General features: G+C 39.1%; 2 pseudogenes; both read right to left on the bottom strand.

Annotated features, from left to right (window-relative positions):
* Positions 1-1,421: 1,421 nt before the first annotated feature.
* Positions 1,422-6,123, bottom strand: LOC136282607 (zinc finger protein-like 1 homolog; annotated as a pseudogene).
* Positions 6,124-8,786: 2,663 nt separating this feature from the next.
* Positions 8,787-16,258, bottom strand: part of LOC136282606 (macrophage metalloelastase-like) — a 14,009-nt pseudogene continuing 6,537 nt past the window's right edge.

Here is a 16,258-nt window from a genome sequence, read left to right as displayed (position 1 = left end):
AGTTTTTTTTTCTGACGAGCTAGAACCTTGGAATCTTGTAAAATCTAATTGTAAGAGGATACAGCCAATAAAAACCTTAAAAGATCGAAATAAATTGGATGACCCATCATTCCTTGTCAGAAAATGAGCCTTATGTTTTTAATTTTCTATTTTCTTTCAGCTTTTAATATGGGTTTATTCGTTTGTCGTATATTTCTTGAGTTAGTCTTCCTCGAATTTCGACCAGAAGAGATGGCAACTACCACGTAACAAGCGAAAGTAGCAAATTGATCATCTTTTAAGGTAAGTGATGTTTTCTTATATTTTCGCCTTGTGCTCCTCTTTTCGAGAAACACACGCCGCAAGCCAATTATGCGTTCTTCGTTCACTTTCAAAATGAAGCCAAGTACAAAATATTTTTTGTAAAAAGAAATTTTGCTTGCACGAGATCAAAAATATATTTTCAAAGACAAGGAGTTGCATTTGGCCCCATTTTAAAACAGAAGCATTAGGCATCTCTCAAATGACCTGTTGCTTTTTATCGTCCGTATCATTTTCAGCATCTCATTTCGAGATTTCTGACCTAAAGATATTCGTCTAGTTGCTAAAAATTTCCATGACATTTGATTAGCTGAAATACAGTGCAGAAAGGGAAATACGGCGTTAGTAGGAACCTTGCAAATCAAAGCTTATTTTTCAGGTGTTAGGCTAATTAGGAATTGTTCTCTGTGGAAATGGGCGACCCCCGAACACAAGAACATTGTTTCCAATAAACATCAGACGCAAAGTCATGTCGACCAGTGCAAGGGCGACGGAAGACAAGTTGATGACTGCCAAATCGGAGTACCTTTGTTCCTGTCTTACAGTGGACATAAACGCATTGGCGAGTGTTTAGAAAAATGGCAGCGAAGCTTTAGTATCTAAAGAACTGAAAAATAAAAAAGCACGAAGATGACAGCTCTTCGATAGGCTGCTGAACAACTTGTTCACGTGAATTTTGTAATACTGTTTCGAGTCCATAATAAGAATGTTAATAGCTAGAAATTAATATTTAATAAAATTATTGAAAAACGAGTCAGTCTTAATCAGTGTGACTTAAAGAAAGACATGTTTGAGTGTGCGGGTTTTACCATGCAGTTTTTTAAAAAAGTACTGAAATTCTCTCTTCATTCTTTGAAGATCATCAAACACAGTCAAACAATAATTGTTCTCAGATTACTTACACTGTAGTTATTACCCTCTGATCGGGAAGGTAGACACTTTCAACAACTCTTAACTGGATAAATACTACACAATTTCTGTTGTAGGGGAATTACAAGCTGGGAATTTACGGAGTAAAATTTAAAAACGACTCTGTCGAACTTGGCTTCAATCAAAGCAATTTCACTGCATTTCTTAACAATTAATGATACCTTACGGCAATATATCTTTAATAATTTTATTTCACTCATAATTTTTTGCTCTAACTAAGAAGTACTTTATTATTTGTTCTACCCGATACTACTCGAGAGTCACGAGTGGACGAGAAGAGGGAATGTAACACAAGGTAGCCTCTCTGGGTATATGTAAATTCCTAACATCCTGGGACCTCTCCTCCTAGTGACTAGGACAGAGACGACAGCGGCCTTCGAAGTCGGTGCGCGCACAAAATGAAGCCGGGAACACCTCCACGTTGCAAACATGGGTAAAAAATGTACAACATACATGCACCTTCAGAATTTATTGCCTACAGGACGCCAGCTTGCGCATTTCAAACTGAAATCATTCGCATTCTAATTGTTTAAAAACTCGGCCTTAAATTTACGGTTATTAACGAGTCCTTTGAGCAGAGACCATGCGTTTCTTCTCTGTTCTTAAACAGAACACGATTAAGGACCATTTATTTTTACATGAGAGTTGCATCCTATGCGCTTTTTATCCTACCACCTTGAACTCTTATGTTGGGATTTGCCATCGGGTCAAGAAACGGGTCCTTATCAGCCATTCCCCGTCCAACTCGTGTAAAAAGCACCACAACAGTAGTGAAGGCCAGAACAAACAGGATCAGTAATACTGTGGTTCGTTTTAAGGAGGCGTTTGGATCCTCAGGTCCAGGCTTTTTGGGTCGACGAGACCTGGAAAGCAAAAGTATAACATTGATAACGATTCATTAAAGCGCTGATACATGAACTAGGAGCTTGACTCTGAATCATATAACATTAGATCACAAGCAGTTACATACTCTTCTTCACGGCACGATAATTGCCTGCCACCAAGGCTCTAAGCGTAACTCTTTTCAAAGGCAGCATTTACATCCTATGTTTTATCATAACATGGTCACCAGAATTATCAATCAGTCGCGATCTTTTTTCTTTTTCACACTTAATATAAAAGACGACGACAAGGCACTGATTGCCTTGCATGCAAATGATTCTCTCAATTAAACTTTCGACCATGCAAAGATAGATAGAAACATCACACCTGACTTCAAGACCAACGAACACAGACCGACAAACTGGGCGACTTTCGTTGTAAATTCAGCAGCCTAAATTTTTTTATTACTCTAAATGGCGACCAAAAAGTTCCCAGCTTGGAGCGCTGAATTCACTGCTACTACCAGTCCTTCCAACCAACATGTAGCAGGACTATCCTTGTCAACTTGGAACGAATGTTTTGGCTGCGGTATAACATTTTCACTGTGTGATCATTTAAAGAATTTTAAAGTTGCTTACCAAAACCATCTCGTGAACCAATCGATGGCACCTCTCCTTTGGTATTTATTTCATCATGATCATACGGGATACTGTCTACTGGCTCCTTCGTGTTGAATATCTTCCTTGACACTGTGCCTGAAAAACAGTGGGAACGTTACCTATCTCATCAGAGTCACTAAAAACAGGGTTCCTACCCTTTTTCAAAAACAAATTTCAAGGACTTCTCCAGGACTCAGATTGACTTTTAAGGGCTCCAAATTTCACCATAAACCCTTTTCATTCCCAAGATTTCAAAATTAATTCTCCTTACGGTCTACATAAATTTCTTATAACGTAAATTCTGAAAACTTTATTGCTTGAGTTAAGCAGATTTCCTGGACTTTCCAGGATCTATAGTCTTTTTCCAGGACTTAACAGTCCCAGAAAATGTCAAAATAAAAAGGTTTTTCCAGGACCTGTGGCGAACCTTGTAAAAATAGTTTAAATCATTTCTTACTCCTGATGAAACCTTTTCTGTAACCCAATATAACTCCCAAGATTTGATTGTTAATCCTCCCCTCTAGCTGCTAAACATTTGCTTGTAAATTAGTTATGAGAATTTGTGTTAGATCAAGATAACAACTTCTACCTGATGACTTTGAGTATTCTCATTTCCTGTTTGCCAAATAATGTATGGATATAAAAGGAAGAAGTTCAGTGTTAATTATTCCTAGGAGTTTAAGAGTTAAGGTAGCAAACATGTTGTTTTGTGCCCTACTGTTTGCAATACTAATGTAAACCACATGGCATCAGAAGGTTGATTATTTGGACAACCAAGGAGAAAAAGGTGGCACTGGGAGCAACAACAGTGGTATTTGCAAATGTTTATCTCACTTTAGCACTTGGCTTAAAGTACAAACCAGGTAATAAAACATTTTAAAAAAGCTTACAAAAATGATCACCAAACGCAGTTCACCAAATTGGTAACTTCTGCTGAAATGGTTTTACATGCCATGGCAACAAAAAAGCTGCAGCTTGGAGCACTATGCTACATCTACTTCCTCTGTTACATCAACAAAGGTCATAATAACATTAAGGAAAAAAAGTTGAACTCACTGGGCTTGTCACCATGTGCATAAGACTGCTGTGGGGGTGGTTACCATAGTGTTCTGTTGTCGCACATCTACTACATGATGATCTCTGGTTGATCGCAGTTCTGTTTTAGTACTCAGTGGGGTGGTGTATGGAGGTGACTGACTAGCTGTGTGTGAAGTAGAGTTTAGGGTATGGTCTTTTTTTCATAAGTGGGTGCCATTCTCTGACTGTCTGACATTTGAGCAACTGATGAGAAATATGTACAGTATATAAATTTTAAAAAATTTGACATCTTTTTCCTGCACAATGGATCAAGTATTACAGGGAACATGGTTACTACTGATGACTGAAGGAGAAAGATTTCTAAAAGTTAAGATTATGGTAAGGCACTACTAAAGGTTTTGCTGTTAAGTACATCTGACCTGTCCATGCTCAACATTCAGTAGCACTCAAATCATTTTGAACAACCTGGCCCATGGAACTTACCTGACAACTAACAATTCATTCAGTCAAGAATTGTGAGCATGAAAACAAAATAGCATGCAGAGAATGGAAACATCCATCACAAGCTACTATTCTTTTATTTTGATATTCGATTTTCTCCTGGCCAGGTACCTGAACTCTTAACTAACTGTCATCATATATGTACCAGTAAGGTACTATATGATGACAGGTACCAAATCTATGCAATTTTTCACCTGTGAGCTGACCTTCATTCTCCTATCCAGGAGAAGATTGAGATGAGTCTTTGAGAGGTTTGCTGATATGAGAATTATTATCAGTGTTCAACCCTTTGCAGATCTCTTGATAAGACCTCACATTTTTCAGAAAGCAAAGAAATACTTATTTGAATGCTGCTTTGACGTAATGAGAAAGAAGAGATTTCCTTGAATTGAGCAATGCAATTGCTGATAACACTTACCAATATCAGCTTCATGTCTTGACACAATACTTTCAGAGGCTGTGGTGCTTGTTGAGCTGGTGGAAGGTACCTGGCAAGTTCACAGTCAAAAAGAGAATCAGTAAAATATCAGACAAATGGTTCCAATCATTTTTTTATATCAAGTGGTAAAAGGACCAAAAAAAGTGACAACAAACACCAAGGAACCAACCACAGGAAGCCCAAGACCAACACGGGCCCATGGTGCAGTGGCCAACATCTGTCTCAACTGGTCAGCAACAGGAGAAATTTGATTCTCGGGAGGAAACACTGTTGACTGCAGAAGAAAAGTCACAGTTTATTCAAACAAAATTGCACCTATGGTTCACTGAGAAAAAAGCCAGGGAAAACTTTGTAAGTTGAACTCTTTGGGGTATTGAAACAGCTTTGTTGCCTTGGTAAATGCAAGGTTATGCAAACCTTCTTGTTTCTGCTTTCAGGAGATTTTATATTGTTCATTTGGCTGAGAGTAACATGCTGCTTTTTGATATGAGACGAATATCACTGAGAGATTCTTTGAGATTTGCTTCTTGCAAATTTACATTTATAATAGTATTACCAATGAAGGAGAGAAGAATATGCATCTCCTCCTTCATAATTAAGAATTTGATTATTGTTACACATGACACACCTTGCAGTTGGGACAAGGAGTAACCAGCTGGTAGCAAGTGGTTTGTTGGAAGGCTTGCAGCTAACTGTTAAGAACCAAGACAGTGGAGAATACATCTAGGGAGAAATGCATAGACTGAACAAACTGGAAAAAAGATATCCACAAAGACTAAACAACACAAACCATGTACTTGGCTCTCAGTCTGAAGGGAATTGAGTCATGGGCCTCCTCGAGTACCAGTCAGGAGATACTACACCAACTGCAGTATTGAAGCCAACAAGTTGGGTTAAGAAGTAAATTCTAATTTTTCGCTTTTGTTGTTGTTTAACCATAATGTGATACATTTTGTAACTTGCAAATCACCTTGCAAAGTCAATATTTGACTTTCTATTTTAAGGGTGAGCGAAAACCCTTTAACGAAACAAAGAACCTCCAAGGAATTTGCCTTCCTCCCAACATGTAGCTTTATGGCTTCAGCTTTAGGAAGTATGGCCCACTTTATAATCAAGGACGGGCATAACCAAATCACACTTAGGCAGGAAGCAATTTCAAGGTGAAAATTCCTTATAAGCAGTACAACGGCATGGGACCTGTTAGTTTCTTGTTTTATCTGAAGGCCAAAATGATTTAAACTGTGGGAAACACAAAATCAGAATGCACCTTATATGCAGAAGGAACTTTCACTAACAGCTCTGATAACAATTAGGTATCTCCATGTCCACTTGAGAATTGTACTTACTATACACATAACAAATCAAAGCAAGTTTTTGAGAACAATTACCTCTGCCAGCAGAAACTTTCAACATTTTCTTTGGATTCAAATGCATATTCATATACTTTGCGTGAAAAGATACAACAATGTACTTGCAAGGGGGTATGGTCCGGGATTGTCGTAAGTTTTAATCAACAAAACAATAAATTCAAATTGGCCCTCATTGGATTCCTAAGGGGAATATCCTACGAGCTTATCAGAGCAAGAAGCTAGCAAATCTATTTAGGTGTATTCTACATTTGGTATGGATTATTTACAATATATAGAAAGACACGCGCAAAATCTTGGTTGTACTCACCAAAGCAAATACTCGCACAACATCTCCCTCAGCTAAACTTCCATTACACAAAGTACAGGAATGGATTATAATCACTGTCCCCTGGAGCCAGTGCAGATATGACTTCAACCAATACACTTGATCACATAAGAAAAAAAATAGAAGAAAGGAGTACAAATTCCAATAAGTATGCTAGAGCTATCACAAAGAAGTAAAGTATAGTAGTTATTAAGAAAACTACAGATTGTAAGTGCACTGATGTTATCTTAGTATGTTGTCAAACATGAGGAATAATGACAGCCTTATGCTTGAGGAAAAACAGAAATTATAGAAATGCTACAAGCCACAAGGAAACACATGATAGTTTAATGTCTGAATGCTCGAAGAGATGTTTCAAGGTGGCCTCTGTCTTCTGAGGTGTTGGGAATCTTAGGGTCTTCCAAATCCTTATTAACAATCAACGGTCAGCAACAACTTAGTTTAACTAACTTGTAAAATCTATTCATAATCCTTTTTGTTTTTTGTTCGTAACTTACCCAACAGAAGTGTACAATTAATGTAATGCATATTCAAGAACGTAAACTTTCGATGGCACATGCCAGAGCAAATTAAACTAGTTTAACAAAACAATCACATTTATCCTGGTTCTAAATGGAAATAAACCGCTTGTTATCTCTTACCAATTGCATGTCACAACCGAAAAACAAATCATCCCCTAAAATAGTGACCGTCATCGTTACTATTTTGATTGATTCCTCCTGAATATGAACTAAAAACATTTATATTGCATCTTTTTCTTTTTCTTCTTACCTAGGGTGACTGGAAACAAGACAGTGTTTCACAAGACATTCACGCGATGTTCGAAGCAAAATTGGGTGGTAACCTCTTCTTCTTAGGGCATTTAACATTAACCCATGGACAACTTTACGTCAGTTAAGAATTTCACATGAATTCCTACAACGACCATATTTGGACGAATTTTCCAAAATTTCTATCTTTTTTCGCTTGCACGCGTCGGCATTAGCCATACCTGTGCTATGTAACCTAGCCTTACAAAATGACTTCGGCACCGGATTCCACGATTCTTCGGTTGATTGATTTTGTTAGCGGAAATGCCTACATGCCTTATATTTCAAGAAAACAAAAACCATTTTTTATGCAGCTACCGGGGCGAAAAAAATAAATCTATTGATGATAAACCTTCTGAAATATAAGATAGATCTGGGTTGCCTTCGGTAAAATGGCGAAAGGCAACCTTTCTTAGACACTGCCCAGCCTCTTAATGCACTATCAATTTAAGGTACGGCTGGCAATCCCACACCAAGTTGAAATTTCTCGCGACAGATAGCGGCAAAATTTCGATGGAGTAGTATTTTCTCCTTTCCCTCGTAACTATGAAATTGAACGGAAAAACGTAAATGCACAGTACCAAATAGAGAGTTGTTGCTAGATGACCATATGCTTGATTGCCGGCTGCTGTTCGGGAAAGAAGAGTTTCAGGAAGTATTGAACTCAATAGAGTGAGTGTTTGACCCCATTCGTGATGAAAGAGGGGTCATCAAATAATCGGGAAGAAAAATGAGGAAAAGTGTGAAAAACAAGTGTATTAATTGACAACCAGGAAGCCGTAGTTTCAGGACAAAGTCTAACTGTTTTTCTTGACCCAAAACGTTTCGGGTTCAACATATAGGCTAAAAACCCAGTGTATCAACGATTTGTACTTCAAGATAAGTCCTTGAAGAACCACTGGAAGCTTTATAGACAGGCGGACTTGCGGGGGAGATCACATTGTTTTCAGGGAAAACGGGGGGAGGGTGGGTTCGGTCGTCGCAAACAGAGTAAAGAGGGCGGAGAGTTACTAAAACTGGCCTACAACTGAAATGCCAACGAGGGAGGAGGGGGTTGTCATATGCGTATTTACGGAGCCTTTGGTGCATTTGAGGGAGGTCATCTTTAAATTTTATCATGAAAAAACCTTAATTGGGTCGTGCTGATAGGAAATCGAACAAATTTGATGGGGATTGCTTCATTTGAAAATCCACTGTATAATGGAACATTAATGAGTTATTCCGTTCCCCAAAGTAACTCGCAACATGAAGAAGGTTAAAACACTCATGGGCATATTTTTAAAAACTTCAATGTTTATTTGTTTGAGCTTTATCAGCTCTTAATGAACTTTTGTCTCGACATGAACTTATTGCATCAAATAATTATATTCACAACAATAACTTTAAATAAATATTTTGGTTCGAAAGGCTTAACTGAAATTGTTTGCCCTTAGGAACTAACATAATAACTGTTAATTGTACTTATTTATAGGTAAACAACAACCTTTGTAAGAGTTGAATTCAATTTTCTTGCCTCTATTGTATGACTCCTTTCCATGAAGTTCTGCCATCTTTACTTTCGATGCGTGCCAAAGTAGGAGTTCAATTTTTAAATTAAGGCTTAGTCTCTTTTTTTAATTTAATTCTAGGTGGCGTTTGACTTAAAAACAACCATGTTATGAGTAAAGATGCCATTGAAGAGGAGTACATTTGGCAACCAGACCAAAAATGCCGCCCCCACCGGTCTAATTGCGACTTCCGGTCGGGACACATCCCAGCCAGTTATCGACGCTACATCTCTGGGATAAAGGGTTTCTCATCATCCTCCAGGAGAGCTGCACTCCTTTGCCTCGTCGTAAGCGTAGTATTTGTTGTCCTTTGAAGAAATATGACCTGCCGTTCTTCCATTGGAATACCGCAGTTGATATCGTTAGGGAACCCCTCTCCACACAGAGATATCCCTGGGGTATCCAGCATCCAGTGTGTAGACTAACAGATGTGCTGCTACATACTCTCCAGTATCGTTGAGCCCTTCTACGAAGTAGATTTTTCCAGTTTCGTACCCACTGAGAATGACAGCGTCCACATTGGCAAGCTCATGCGGGAAGATTAAGTTGCGAGATTTGGGCCGGACCATGATATATTCTTTGTTGCTGTATACCCAGAATCTAATAAAATAATGGTATAGAAAAAAACAACAACAGACCAATTAGATTGTCCCCAGCGTAAACTTTCGGAGTATTATAGATGCCCCCTGATACATATGCTCTTGACAGAAATCCAGAACACAAACAGTTAAATAATTTCAAAAAAAACACGTTTGTCGGTTAGTAATTACCTAGATTCCTGAGGAAATGGTGTGGTGGTTCCAAAGGGTTCTTGCACTGTGTAAGCTGCATCGAATGTTTTCTTCCAGATCGGGCCAATGAGCTTTGCTTTCATGAAGGGCCAGAAAAGGCAACCACCCGTGTCTCTGATTTCCCAGAAATGTTGGCCATTGAAGGCGTAGGTTTGTCTTATCAGCTTTTAGTTACCATGGTCATCAGGTTTGGACGTCACTGCAAGTCTTAGGCGTTGGGTTTTCTGGTTGAGGCGCGACCACATCTGGAAGACCTGTGAAAAAATAAAGGCGCAAATAACTAAGATGCGGTCGATATCCGATGAGGGAACTTCATATTGCTTATTTATAGAAATAACAGATCTTTCACTTCTCCAGAGAAAAGGAAGCCTGATCGTAAAATTTGTTCAAAAGCATAAAAGTTTTGAGGAGGAACGTTTTTAGGGGATGTTATTTCTTCCTTAACCGTAAAGAGCCTGGATTCCCATCTATCGTCATCACTGTCTAGTTTCAGCTTCTCCACGTATCCCGATAATAAGCAAACATGACCAGATGCGGAATGATAAGTGTGATCCAGTACTAGACTATGACCCAGTTCATGCACGGAGAGCCAACAGCAAGTCGACTCCCAGCACCACCGTGATAGCAAACTTGTTCTTTCATCATCAAAAACTGAACATCGCCAGCGAGATCTTCTTCTCACCCTTTCCTCCCAGAGGCAAGAACGCATGAGCAAGCTCCCCCCCATCGCCCATCGGCTGGCCGGGTGCTCGCCATGGAAACCTTCCACTAAAACCTTAATTTTTATCAGGTGTCGCCTCATGGTCGTCTTCAGCAGCTTGATTTTGGTTAGACCGACTCGCGTTGCGACCACATTTTCAATGGCTTTAGGCATTGGTTTTGTCATACGTCTTCGTTGGGCGATGTCTGGTGTATGATTTTCGAGCCGGTAAGTAAGGAAACTGTTAAAAGAAGGCTAATCGATCAATTAATTGACTGCTTGATTCCAAAACGGGCGAGCACTTAAAGTTCCTCGTCCTCGCGCGTCGCATCCCGTCACGTCGCGAGGAATTCACCCTCCTTGGCTCGCTACGCGCATCTGTAAGGCGCGCCCTTCGCGCGCCCGTCGGCTTTGAACCATCATTTAAAACCGAATCTGGTCTCATTCTATGTTAAGATCAAATTCCTACAGTTAAAAAAAGAGCATTAAGACTAGAAAAATCCGCGTTGAATGTCACCGAAACCACCTACGCTGGAAATACTCGCGAAGGACTGGAAACAAACGCTTCTAGAAACTAACTTACGTTTTTTTCTTCCAGGATGTTCCCGGATGAGCCCCCATCGCCTTTTTCTCTTCGCGTTGATCCGACGGTCCTAAGTCTGCCCCAATCCACATCTCTTTCGTTTCACAAGCGCTAATGTTCCTAGGGTCGGAGATGTCGCCAGTGCTCCTCGTAACCAGCAAAACGCTGCATTTTCTTAACGGACCTCGCTCTGCAGTTTTCCATTGTGGTCAATTTCTTTCCGATTCTGTGGATTGGGCTGCTGAGGGTGAGCCATACTTAATGAGATAATCCTATCAACAAAGAAAAACACTTGAGAGTTAGTGTCGCGTTGTTTCGCTATTCAATTACAAATACCGTTTGGAGCGACCGGAGCAAAGGAAAAAACCATTCTTACATCTTATTATTTATTCGGTTTTTTTAAGTGAGCTTTAGGCTGCGATCGAGTGGGCCCAATTTCCCACTATTGACCCAACCGCCCTGTAATTTAGTCTCCAAGAAAAAGCATGTATTATTTCAGCAGGTGTGATGGTGGTGGAAGTCAGTTAAAATCCGGTCAAAAAAAACAAGGCAACAAAAAAACAACATTAACTTAAATTTACAGAAGGTAGCTTTTAACACAAAGGCATTCTTTATGCTTCTACGCTTTCCAAGCTTGACTGTACTCCCTAGTTTTTTAAGAGTTTAAGAAAATGAAACGACACTTTTGAAAACAATGTTTCGACCAGTTTACTTCTGTCTTTCTTTAGTTCTGAATATACAAAGTTGAATTTAAGCTGTGTAACAAAATGCCTGATTGGACAAAACAAACAATAGCAACAGAAGCAATGCATGCATTTACAAGGAAAGTTTTAAATCAACATGATCAAGTTTGATGATTAGGTGAAAGTGTTATCCCATTGAATGTTGGATAGCTTCTTTGATTTTAAGGTGAAAAGTTGTGGAAGCGAGATCGAAGAGCCAAATTTTAATAATTCCGTGAGGAGCTCGAATAGGACTGGTGGCAAAGAAGTCATTCAATTACTCCTGGCTGCGGTATGTACTTCACACTGATGAGTTGATCAATGAATTGAAGATTTCATCCACTTTCATTCACAATGTAATTTTTTCACGGGTCGGTGAGCTGGAGAACACATTTTCTGAGGCGAACATGTTAACTTCACTGACGCACACTACTGTTTCGATAATTTTAAAAGAACAACATCCGAGCAGAATAAGCACGGCCAACTGTGCTCAGAAATAATGATAGCTGCTGTGCCGGAAATGTTTTTACCAAAGGCAACTTTACGCTAGTATAACTATACAAACAGAGCCTTGTAGATTGTATATCTAATCGAACGAAATCAGTTCAGATCGATTCGAAATCATACATCTGTTCAAGGGGAATAATTGAATTTAAGATAAACATAATTTCAGATCACTTACCAAGAGTTCTGACTCTCTTCGCAGGTTTTAATGCAGGGTCAACCGACACTGAAGCCATCGGCTTTCCATTTGCAGAGGTTACGAAGCCACTCACTGCCGCTATTACAACTATTAGCGGCAATTCTTACTTCCATTATCCAAGGTGGTACAGAGTTCCGATCAGTTAAGTACCTTCGGTTCTGAACGATTTGCTGTTTCTAGGTGGTTTTAGCTTGATATCTTCAAACAACTGTGAAACACTTCGCTTTCGCTCGTCTTTTTATACGTTTTAACCCCTGTGGTGATTGCCCCCTTCTGACGTCCCCGTATGACGTCACAGGGGCGGACAGTCGGGAATTCCGTGCCGTAAGCCGCACGCGTGTGTTGTCTTTCCTAGTTCATTCCAAGAAAGCTGCTTCGTCCAAGTTTATTCCAATCAAGAATATCCGCATCGCTTTTTAAGGACATGGTTACTAAGAAGTCCTTAAAAACAACTTTTCTTTTTAAGAAACAAATCTCGATAACTTACCAATAATAATAAGTGCTAAATATATCACATCAAATCGAAATAAGACGGGAAAAATCCTCTTGGCTTTTGAAAACCCACTGTTTCATGGAATCCATCATGTGTGAAAGCGGAGGACCTTTATTGCCAGGCTTACGAAAAACATCTGGTAATCGAAAAGTCACCTTGGGCTGACCACATGCCCTGTGCTTCTCATTCGTCAACATAACTCATCAAGTCATAACAAACCGTGGCAAGATGCTGACACTTTTTTTATCAACTTTGCATCACCATACTTTTGCCTTTTTGTGTACATTTGCCTGAGCTGTTCGTGCATAAGGAGTGCAAAATTTCATTGTCTTTGTTCAAGTTGTCAATGGTGTTTATTGTTGGGTCTCGACAAGTCGGGCTCAACCTCATAGAAGGTTAAGTTTGCTTAAGTGAGTTAGCAAATTCCGTTTTGTTTCCATCAAATTTCCATTAAGGAAATCCAAGATGAGTTTAAGGTAGGAGCTGAAAAAATGCTCTTTTTTTGCGCTTGAATATACTGCCCACACCCCGCTCGCGAGAACGTTTCACGTATTACGCCACATTTTTTGTCATGTCATCAAGTTGACCCGGGTTAAGCGTGACCTGAGTTCAATCCGTTTAGCTCAAGTAAAGGGGTTAGCGACAGAATTACTGTTTACTAATAACTTTCCATTTCATGATACCCTAGTTCACATTCTCCTTTCAATCGCGAGAAAGGTCCGCTGCTGAGAAATAATAATTCGACCCGATATCGCTTAGCACTTTCTCGATATTTTCCAGCCTTAATGCCACGAGTCAAAATTTAAGTTTTTCATTTTACTCAATGCACCGTGTAATTTTATATGAGATTTTAAAAGTTAGCGTTGATAAACAAGGCTGCCACGGAAAACTTGTACGTGATATGGGTAAATATTATGATCTACGACCGTATTGTCCTCTTTCAGGTTTCCTTTAACGTCAAGTTACGAGTACGGTGTCCAACTATAACATGTCATAACGATCGTTGTAAGATATCACTGCTGGATAATATTCCATGTGACCTTTCTTTTTTTTAAGGTTGAGCAGAGACAAATCAAGATTGCCTTGAGCAGCGCGCTGATATGCGACCATTAAAGCGCGTATCACACGTATGTGGTTGCTGTTGTTTGGCTAAGTTCTTCAATTCCACTGTTTTCTATTAATTTGCTGGCGTCGATTACGGTGATGAGATTTGGGTCAAAAGAAAACTCAGTCAAACGACAAGGTTATAAACCTTTGGCTGATCGATTTAGCCACATATTTTTTTAAAGAAAGCGTTGATTAGTTGTATATAGCCATGTCATCTGTTTAAAACTGATACAGTACGTGCGGTGCTTATGCACAGATCCAACCATGTTAAATTTTTTTAATAATCATTATCTTTGGAGTTGTGTCTCTTAATCCGTCACCGCAGTTTAAACCGTGCCCAGTCGTAGGTGTTCTCTCTGGAAGCCATGTAATCCGAAATGTATGTGTCATTTATGCTTTAGTGTTCCTATCATTTCCGGATGGAACACGTTCACCTTGTGTGAAAAAAAAAAGTAAAACAATTTTTGAATTCATGCTTTTGTAAACTGATCAACATATACCAACTACAATACTGGATCACGTTCTATACAATGCTCACTAGCCATTGTAATCAATTCCTGTAAAATGGCATTCTTGGTCCTCAAATCGACTTTCAACATGCTATTGACACGAACTAATTGAAAGTTCTCGGACAGGGGGGGGGGCGAACCAGTCTCGCTCTTGTTGAAACTTTTTATCTTTCATCATACACCCTCTCGGAAATGGCGGAGTACGTTGTCCGACCGCAACACGATCATCGTTTAAGTACGATATGTGGGTTTTTTAATGAATTTTTGTTATTGAATTTATGTAATTATCTTGGATGAATTTTACAGAAATTGGTTCTTGTGGGTTTTTACTTTTGAATATTTACCACCCGTTTTATATCAACTAATTTCAAGAAATAGGGGCATCATAGCAATTTTACATTTAAATGAGGAAGGTGACAAAATTAGTTCTTTTTCGTTTGGTTTTGAATACCATCACCTCGAATTCTGCTGACATACACACGTGGGAAGGTTTTTCCTCCATAAATTGATCGTTACGGCTTCCAAGGAATACATAATTGGATGTCATAAGTGCAACTTTATTTTTAAAGCAGTTGGTGTTATTTATTTTGTTGCGAAGGGAAGACAAAATAATTCTTAGTATCCCTAAACAAAAGGTAGGCATTCGGATTTCGCGCCCAATTCTCGTCGGTGGGTGGGAGATTAGAATTTGTCATGCTTGATCAGATTCTCCTTGCCCCCATGCTTCGGACAAAATGAATTTTTCTTTGTTTAACTGACCAAGCCCCCAAAATTTGTCATCTCTCCTTATTCTATTTTGAGACATTTTCCCATTTGTGGTAGCTGTTTTCGGAATTTAACATTCTCCCAACCCAGCTGATCATCCTTTAAAACTGTAAATGCCCATATGTTCATGTACTTATTACTGTCCATGTGGTATTTCCTTTTCTTTTATTTTAATCCTGTTTGTTATTAGTTTAAAATATGCGATTACATTTTGAAAAAAAACAAACTTGTGGATATGGCAAGGAAAGTACTTAGTAGATTTCCTTTTCAAGTTGGCACTGATAAGCTGCCGCAAATGTAAAAAAAAAAAAACCGTATTTATAGAATCCTTTTGACCTCGTGAAAGCCGCTTGGAACGGAAAAGCCCTAGTATTTTGCATTCAATTCGGAAATTTTTTATGAGAAATCAACCTGCTTGTTGAAAATCTCCGTTGTAGGAGGTCCTTGGCGATGAAAACTGACTCACTCTCTATAATTTGAAAAACAGGAAGACGTGACAACTTTTTAAAACTGGTTTGTTTTGTTTTGATAATCCGACTCTTTGGCCTCTAAATTTTGCCTTCAGGCTTCGGCCATGTAAAACCGTTCTGATGAAGGGGCTCAAACTTTACAGAAAATCCCGAATTTGCATTAAATCAAATTTAACGTTTTCCCTGCCGGCTCGCGGGCCGGTGTATCGACGATACTATTTGAAATATTGACTTCCCCACCGACTGGCTCAATTCTAAAGTCATTGATCAATCTCAACTTTGTGCCTAGCTTTGAGATCGTTATCCGATACTACAATATTTAGAAACTGGTGTGAAATAGCGCTGGAACCACGATGACTAATTAGGAACCTGCCTGATGACTTTGCAAGTTTTCAGCTCTCCGCTGAGACTGCCATGAACACGAGAATTAATGAAACAAATTGAAGTCATGAATTATACACTGTTATAATCAAAAACCGGAAACTCTAGAACAGTTACTAACAGTTCAGGGAAATATCGGTTTTTCTCGTTCAATAACTTTGCTAACTTTCGGGGGTTTATGGTCATGGTTTGTTTCGTAACGCTTGCGAACAGTGGGTGTTTTCGCGACGCATATTGCTCGAGTCAGTTCACCTTAACAGAGACATAGTTTACACCTCCCACTTATAGTGGTTT

The sequence above is a fragment of the Pocillopora verrucosa genome, chromosome 7, assembly GCF_036669915.1.
Source record: "Pocillopora verrucosa isolate sample1 chromosome 7, ASM3666991v2, whole genome shotgun sequence".
NCBI lineage: Eukaryota > Metazoa > Cnidaria > Anthozoa > Scleractinia > Pocilloporidae > Pocillopora > Pocillopora verrucosa.
This window is presented reverse-complemented; position numbering and strand designations above follow the sequence as displayed.